Source organism: Crinia signifera, chromosome 1 (genome assembly GCF_055691185.1).
Source record: "Crinia signifera chromosome 1, ASM5569118v1, whole genome shotgun sequence".
In the NCBI taxonomy this organism is placed as follows: Eukaryota; Metazoa; Chordata; class Amphibia; order Anura; family Myobatrachidae; genus Crinia; species Crinia signifera.
Window position 1 is genome coordinate 58,792,669 of NC_139217.1, and position 8,366 is coordinate 58,801,034.

The window sequence follows — 8,366 nt, forward strand, 5'->3', positions numbered from 1 at the left end:
TAAAGTTTGGCTAGCCCTTTTGAACCTGATGTCAGGGATCACTTGGAAAATAACTGTTGAAAGTAGAGACCTTTTTGGAAAATTACAGAACATATGGGCAACACGTATATGGATAGCAAGCTGTAACATTCAAATGTGTTTATTTCCTAAATACCTCAAAAATTGCTTACCCAGATTTTAAGCTTCTATTTACTTCTGCATTTAGAAGATGTTTGAAAAAAGATGGTTTTAGATTTTTAATTGTATTGAAATATGTTATACCAACCATGGTGTTTTCATTTATTTGTAATCATTTTTGATGTATCAAATAGAAATTAGAAAACATAACTGAAAATTAAATAAAAGTATATGTATATAGCATTTAAATCTGCATATACATAAATAACAGGCAGTTTTAAATACTACAATATGTGAAAAACAGCAGATATATTGTATTTTTAGAAGTTTTTAACATCTTATAACCAATATATACTTCTAGAAATGTGAATATAAACTCAAATGAAATAAAGTTGATTCGGTCAACCAGATGGATTTATTTATCATTCAAAACTGAAAATTTTACCAATAAATAAAGCCACCACATTGACTATCATGCTTTATAAGGTGCCACAAATAACTCTGCAGCACCAATGAAAGATAACACATTTCCTTGAATGCAGGATTAAAATGTGCTTTTTATATATATATATATATATATATATATATATATATATATATATATATATATATATATATATATATATATATATATATATATATATATATATATATATATAGGGGTCGTGAGGACCGGCACTTAGAGCATCCAGCGAAATAAACAATGAGGTGCCTTCCACAAAATAAATATATAATGACGATCTTCAAATAAATGAAAACAGGAGGCGGCACTCAAATCAAACCGTGGTAAACTTGTATTAAAGCATAATGGTGAAAACGATGTCAGCTTGCATGGTCGACAGTTTCGGAGCTAAACGCCCCTTCCTCAAGACCACTGACACATGAACTTAATCAACAGCAAACAAAAGATAAAGTGCAAAAAAGGAAAACAGAGTGGTGTATTACTTTGCATTTAAATAGGGAAACACTTACGTGATGCCAGTGCTGTGCTGAGCGCAGGAGACGGCTTCCGGCAGCGTGTGTAGTCGCCTGACCTCTGACGTTGGTCAGTTGTCTAGGCAACGGAGCTGGCGTCCGTCCCTGCATGTGTACGGGGAGAAGCAGGGTCAAAATTGTGTTAAGAGCGCTCAGTTCCCAAATGGGACAGCGCATATCGGTATACAATATGTGAATAGTGCGCGATAGGAATACAAAAGGATTAAAAGCAGGTTAAAAAACAAGGAGCTGGCCAAAGACAAATGGGGGATGCTAATATGTAAAATATATATTTTATATGAATGATAGCACCGCTGGTTTCACGCAAATGTGCTCCGTATCTTGGCACATATATTTGTATTTATATTACTGCGGACAATGTGTCACATTGTACTGTTATTTTATAACCAACAGTGCAGAACAAAAAACACATAATAACGCAAACACCCACTGTTTTTGTCACATATAACCAGACTGTATACCCCAAAATTACAGAGGTGGTACCTAAATGAGAAGTACTGTCTCATGGCACATATATAGAGGGGACAGTTTTGTATTATATAATCCCTAGGAACTAGAGTGTAAGGAAAAAATTATTTGAATTTTAGCAGAGCAAGATTTTTTGGAGACTAATTTAACGAAAAATCCTTTAAAGAAAAACATTTTAAAGAAAAATATTTAAGGAGGTTTTTTCATTAAGGCCGCGGGGAGCCATTGTGCCCAAAAGGTGGATCCAATGGGTCTCCCGTTGGAGGAGCTTCTTCAGTCTATCACCCCCACGGATAGGTACAGGAACATGATCTACTATGATGTGCCTGAGTTGCGACAGAGAGTGGTTATGTGCCCGGAAATGGCGGGCTACCGGCTGATCGATATCTTTGCCCGCTAGGCAATTCTTTATAGCCGAGCGGTGGGCTGCTGCTCGTTCGCGAAAAGGCCGACTGGTTTGGCCCACATACAGATAGCGACAGGGGCACTGAATGATATATACGACGAATGGCGTGGTGCATGTCACCACTTGGTAGATGTTATATTTATGACCAGATATGGGATGTCGAAAAAACGTCCCAGTGTCCATATGTCGACAAGTTGCACAGGAAGGGCATTGGTAACAGCCAGGGGCTTTAGTAAGGGTACCAGAGGGTAGCGTGGGGGTTAAATTGGTTTTGACTACATAGTCGCGTATATTGCGACCCCTTTTAAAGCTAGACATGAGGGACGTCTGGGAAAAACAAGGGAGGTCCCGATCGCTGGTTACCAGTGGCCAAGTGGCATTAAGAACCCTGGGTAGGGCTGCACTGGTAGATGAAAACGTGGTAACAAACGGGATTTTTTTGTTATCAACCTTACCCTTGCTGGCCATCTGCGGTGAGAATCCCTTTAGGCCGTGCCACCAGAGCCCGTACAGGAGGCCACGTACCGGACCCACCCGTCGTGGAGGCCAAACGCAAAGGATCCACCAAGCCGCCCATAAACAGACAGAAAAATTAATATTTAATTTGTCCTCCACCCCGTTGTCCCCCCTGGAGCAAAGTGTCCTGTCAAAAGGCCTATCTTTCGTCCCGACGAACAGACATAAGGAGATTGATTGGAAAATTGACCTTCATCGGTTTAATCGCAATTTGCGCATCTAGGAGTTTTTTCAGTATCAACCTCCACAGATTAACACAGATCAGCACCAGGACTTTCTTAGACAACACAGTTCATCTACATTTGACCCACCTTCACAAAATTCGTCACTCCGCACCTTCTCTCGTTTGTTGGACAATTCCATCACCCAACTAGATAGAGTCCAACCTCAGCGGCACCACAATCTCTCTAAGGGAGAACACCAAGCCCTAATGTCATTGTCCAAGAGACAAGATATAATAGTGAGGCCTGCGGACAAAGGCGGGGGCATAGTTGTCCAAGACCGTGCCAAATATATTCAAAATCTAGATGCCCACCTGTCTGACTCAGAGACATACAAATTGCTGCCTGAAGACCCGACATTAATCTTTAAAAAAGAACTGGATAACATACTCAAGCAGGCTCTACAGGACGGCCACATCAGTAATAAAGTTTTGAAAGCCCTTTCTTCTGATCATCCCATCATCCCAGTAATGTATTCTATACCAAAAATTCACAAAGACAGCAATAACCCTCCGGTCCGTCCCATTATTTCAGCTCGCAATTCCCTCTGTCAACCCATTTCCCAGTTTTTGGACACTTTAATCCAACCCCTCATCATGTCTCAGCCGTTCTTCCTTAAGGATACCACACAACTACTCATCAAACTTCAACAGTTACAGAACATTCCGGATACAGCCATACTGAGTACCATGGACGTTTCTAGTCTGTACACTGTCATCCCACACTCCGGGGGATTGTCGACTATGCGAGATTTTCTTTTTTCTAACAATTTTGATCGTTTAGACATTTCTTTGTTTTTGAAATTATTGGAGTTCATTTTGACTAAAAATTATTTTTTACATAATGGTAATTTTTATTTACAGTTGACCGGGTGTGCGATGGGGTCCAATGTGGCCCCATCGCTAGCCAATGTGTATATGTTTTCTCAAGAATCCAATTTTTTCTTTTCAGATGACAATATTTCTAGACACATCTTATTTTACTCTCGCTATATCGACGATCTCCTGATGGTGTGGGATGGCAGTGTGGACGAGTTGAATAACTTGATAAGTAAGATCAACCATTTTGACAACCCCATTAAGCTAACCATGCAATGCAGCCCCTCCCTTATTAACTACCTGGATGTTTCCATTCATCTAGATAAGGGTACTATAAGCACCACGGTGTTTACTAAGCCTACAGACCGGAATACCCTTCTTCACCATGGCAGTCACCATGCCCCTAGCTTGAAGAAGGGTCTTCCGAGGTCGCAAATGCTACGCATTGCCCGGATTACCAGTAACCATGAGTCTCTGGATCAGGCCCTAGACTCAGTTGTACATAAGTTTTTAGAACGAGGGTATGACTACAGGACCCTCCAAAAACAAAAAGCTGAAGTCCTTGAAATACCACGTACTAAACTGTTGGCCAGCAAGGGTAAGGTTGATAACAAAAAAATCCCGTTTGTTACCACGTTTTCATCTACCAGTGCAGCCCTACCCAGGGTTCTTAATGCCACTTGGCCACTGGTAACCAGCGATCGGGACCTCCCTTGTTTTTCCCAGACGTCCCTCATGTCTAGCTTTAAAAGGGGTCGCAATATACGCGACTATGTAGTCAAAACCAATTTAACCCCCACGCTACCCTCTGGTACCCTTACTAAAGCCCCTGGCTGTTACCAATGCCCTTCCTGTGCAACTTGTCGACATATGGACACTGGGACGTTTTTTCGACATCCCATATCTGGTCATAAATATAACATCTACCAAGTGGTGACATGCACCACGCCATTCGTCGTATATATCATTCAGTGCCCCTGTCGCTATCTGTATGTGGGCCAAACCAGTCGGCCTTTTCGCGAACGAGCAGCAGCCCACCGCTCGGCTATAAAGAATTGCCTAGCGGGCAAAGATATCGATCAGCCGGTAGCCCGCCATTTCCGGGCACATAACCACTCTCTGTCGCAACTCAGGCACATCATAGTAGATCATGTTCCTGTACCTATCCGTGGGGGTGATAGACTGAAGAAGCTCCTCCAACGGGAGACCCATTGGATCCACCTTTTGGGCACAATGGCTCCCCGCGGCCTTAATGAAAAAACCTCCTTAAATATTTTTCTTTAAAATGTTTTTCTTTAAAGGATTTTTCGTTAAATTAGTCTCCAAAAAATCTTGCTCTGCTAAAATTCAAATAATTTTTTCCTTACACTCTAGTTCCTAGGGATTATATAATACAAAACTGTCCCCTCTATATATGTGCCATGAGACAGTACTTCTCATTTAGGTACCACCTCTGTAATTTTGGGGTATACAGTCTGGTTATATGTGACAAAAACAGTGGGTGTTTGCGTTATTATGTGTTTTTTGTTCTGCACTGTTGGTTATAAAATAACAGTACAATGTGACACATTGTCCGCAGTAATATAAATACAAATATATGTGCCAAGATACGGAGCACATTTGCGTGAAACCAGCGGTGCTATCATTCATATAAAATATATATTTTACATATTAGCATCCCCCATTTGTCTTTGGCCAGCTCCTTGTTTTTTAACCTGCTTTTAATCCTTTTGTATTCCTATCGCGCACTATTCACATATTGTATACCGATATGCGCTGTCCCATTTGGGAACTGAGCGCTCTTAACACAATTTTGACCCTGCTTCTCCCCGTACACATGCAGGGACGGACGCCAGCTCCGTTGCCTAGACAACTGACCAACGTCAGAGGTCAGGCGACTACACACGCTGCCGGAAGCCGTCTCCTGCGCTCAGCACAGCACTGGCATCACGTAAGTGTTTCCCTATTTAAATGCAAAGTAATACACCACTCTGTTTTCCTTTTTTGCACTTTATCTTTTGTTTGCTGTTGATTAAGTTCATGTGTCAGTGGTCTTGAGGAAGGGGCGTTTAGCTCCGAAACTGTCGACCATGCAAGCTGACATCGTTTTCACCATTATGCTTTAATACAAGTTTACCACGGTTTGATTTGAGTGCCGCCTCCTGTTTTCATTTATTTGAAGATCGTCATTATATATATATATATATATATATATATATAATGTTTTTTCATGTTGGAGTGATTAGATCATCTATGACCAATAATATATAAGGTATTTATGTGTGTGTGTTTGTGTATGTATGTGTATTTGTTTCACTATTGAATATGTCCTGACGACTGAGTGTGTCGACTCCGAAAGTTGACAACCAGTATGGATTAAAAGTTTGGTCCCACCAGCTTTCACCTTGTAACAGTCTCCGAGTGCCCTTCTATTTGTTCTTTGATATATTGGAAGTCTGGGCACCTCAGTGGGTGGCACCGGATCAAGGCCCTTATTCTGATCGGTGCGGATATATCCGCGTGCGTTCGGCCCGCCAATGTTTTGTGTCTGCCCATGTGCGAGCGGGGCGTACGGCCAAATTCCGCATGATATGTGAACACTCCGAACAGGGGGTGGAGAGGGGCGTGAAGGGCTACTTGGGCTCATTACCATATGCATATGCCCCGCGTTTCATGGGAGTTCCCATGAAAACGCTGGGTGTACGTATGGTAATGCGGCCGTGACGCACGTGTAGGGGGCGGACATATGACATCGCCGGATGTCAGCTGCCCGCCCAGATCTCTGCTTTTGCACGGAAAAATGTCCGTGTGGTCTGAGGTTGCGGGTGCTGGTGGAGCACTCGGTCCTGCATTCGATGGTCTGCGACCATCGAATGATGGGGGAGGTTCCCTTAGATGGAGGAGGCGTATTCCGTGAAAAATACACGTGCGGTCCGTTCGGACAGCTTCTTACCGCATACGGACGGAGTTGGCGATCCGTATGGAAGGCGGGGTTTCGCACGCACGGTCCTGGCCGCATAATCGGCTCCGGCCGCACCGATCAGAATAAGGGCCCAAGTCTTCAGTTGGCTTAAATAAGACCTGAGTGACAGTTCTTCTTTTTGGACTATACTTTAAAAAGTAGAAGTGTTAATAGTTTCTTTTTTATCAATTAACAAATTGCTAAATAAATTAACAGAATCAAACCGATACGATTCTGTTCATTTATTTAGCATTTAGGCAATTCAAGCATTAATGTACACAGTGACCTGCTGCAATGACATTAGATACTATTTAAATATATATATATATATTTTGTTTAATTTCAGGTTAAATTAAAAACAAAATTTGTTTGGTTAGATTTCTGGGCCTAACAAATATTTAATTAGATCTACTTGCTTTCCTGTTTAGTTCTTTTTTTTTTTTACAATAACTCAAGCCTCAGGGAACTCATTATTACTCATTATTCAACAGGGTAGCTACAGCTGACTTATTCTTTCTGACAAGCTCCAAGGATTCATATGTCATGACTCATTTAAGTTCATTAACAATTCAGCAACTCGGTGCGGTGGCTGATTCTGTGACGCCCCTCACTATTTTCTTCTCACTTCCAGAAGTTGGGTTCCAATCAGAAGGTGCATCCTGTGTCGTGGGTTGTCTTTCCCATTGAGGTTTTTTAATTCCGAGTCTGTAGACTCATTGAGGAAAGCACTTCTTTACTTTTACTATAATGATAGTGTGGTTGATAATAATGAATAATAATTTTATTTATATAGTTCTCCAATAGGACTCAAGGCACGTAACAGATGGAATGAATGTAATACAGTACAGGAACAATGAAGTACAGATGGATATTGTGTGTGTTGTTTGTTCTACATTTCACCTTGTTCTTTGCAAATAATCAGCATGCAATGGTAGCAAAATAAAGCAATAGGGTTAAAGCAAGGCAACAAAATAACAATATATAGCACAAAACAAAGTGAATAATATAAGCATATGCAGATGCATTAGATAGGAGTGGACAAGAGGTCAAGATAATAAAGGGGCTCTACTAATAACTTATTTTATATTAAAAATAATAATTACCTGCATCCATGTTGCTGTTATGTTCTCTCCAACTCCCTCCATCTAGACCACATTTCTAAAACATATTGGAGACATTTTAAAAGGTGACAGATCTTGCTTCTGTGATGCTGATGTCCTTCTGGCGGTTATATATTGTTCCTTTGGGTCTTTTCTTGAGAACCTGCCAAATCTGTTACTTGCAGGACATTGGATCCATGACATAGAGTTGTTAGTGATCTGGTCCACAGTACTAGGATAGTGATAGAGACAAGTTGTCTTTTTTGTCAAGTTGTCAATTTTTGTCTTATCGTTTACATTTAAATGTACCGTGTCAGATTATATATCTCCATGTTAAATGGCTTACACACATATGGGCATTTATTTTTTTTAGTTTTTTTTATACCTTTTCATTTATCCTGCTAGCGGCTGCATGTGAACACGTTAGAGAACACATCCCCTCGTGCGGTACAGAGGGGAATCGGGATAAGGCGTTTGGCTGTCCGGGAGGTGGGCAGCATCTCAGGACTCAGTAAGCAGAGATTTTTGCTGCTTACTGAGCCAACCAGAATTAGGCTCTTAGTATATACTTAGGAATACCACCCCATTTTTTCCCACAACCAAAAACAAGGAGTGGTCCAAATAGCACTGTCTCTGTATGGTGAACATGTTTCAATCTTCTGTGGTGCCCAACACTCTCAAGAAAAAAAGATTATTAACATATTACGACTTTTCCACTGCCGTGTGGATGTTCCTTCAGTGGACTCACCTCTCGTAAGTGGA

At 41.2% G+C, this 8,366-nt stretch overlaps 1 long non-coding RNA gene across 1 annotated transcript in view; it reads right to left on the reverse strand.

Annotated features, from left to right (window-relative positions):
• Positions 1-7,730, reverse strand: part of LOC146025925 (uncharacterized) — a 31,856-nt gene extending 24,126 nt beyond the window's left edge. Inside the window, exon 1 of the long non-coding RNA XR_014454319.1 lies at positions 7,608-7,730. This is a non-coding gene — a long non-coding RNA (uncharacterized LOC146025925). The remainder of the gene's footprint in view (positions 1-7,607) is intronic.
• Between the last annotated feature and the right edge of the window lie 636 nt (positions 7,731-8,366).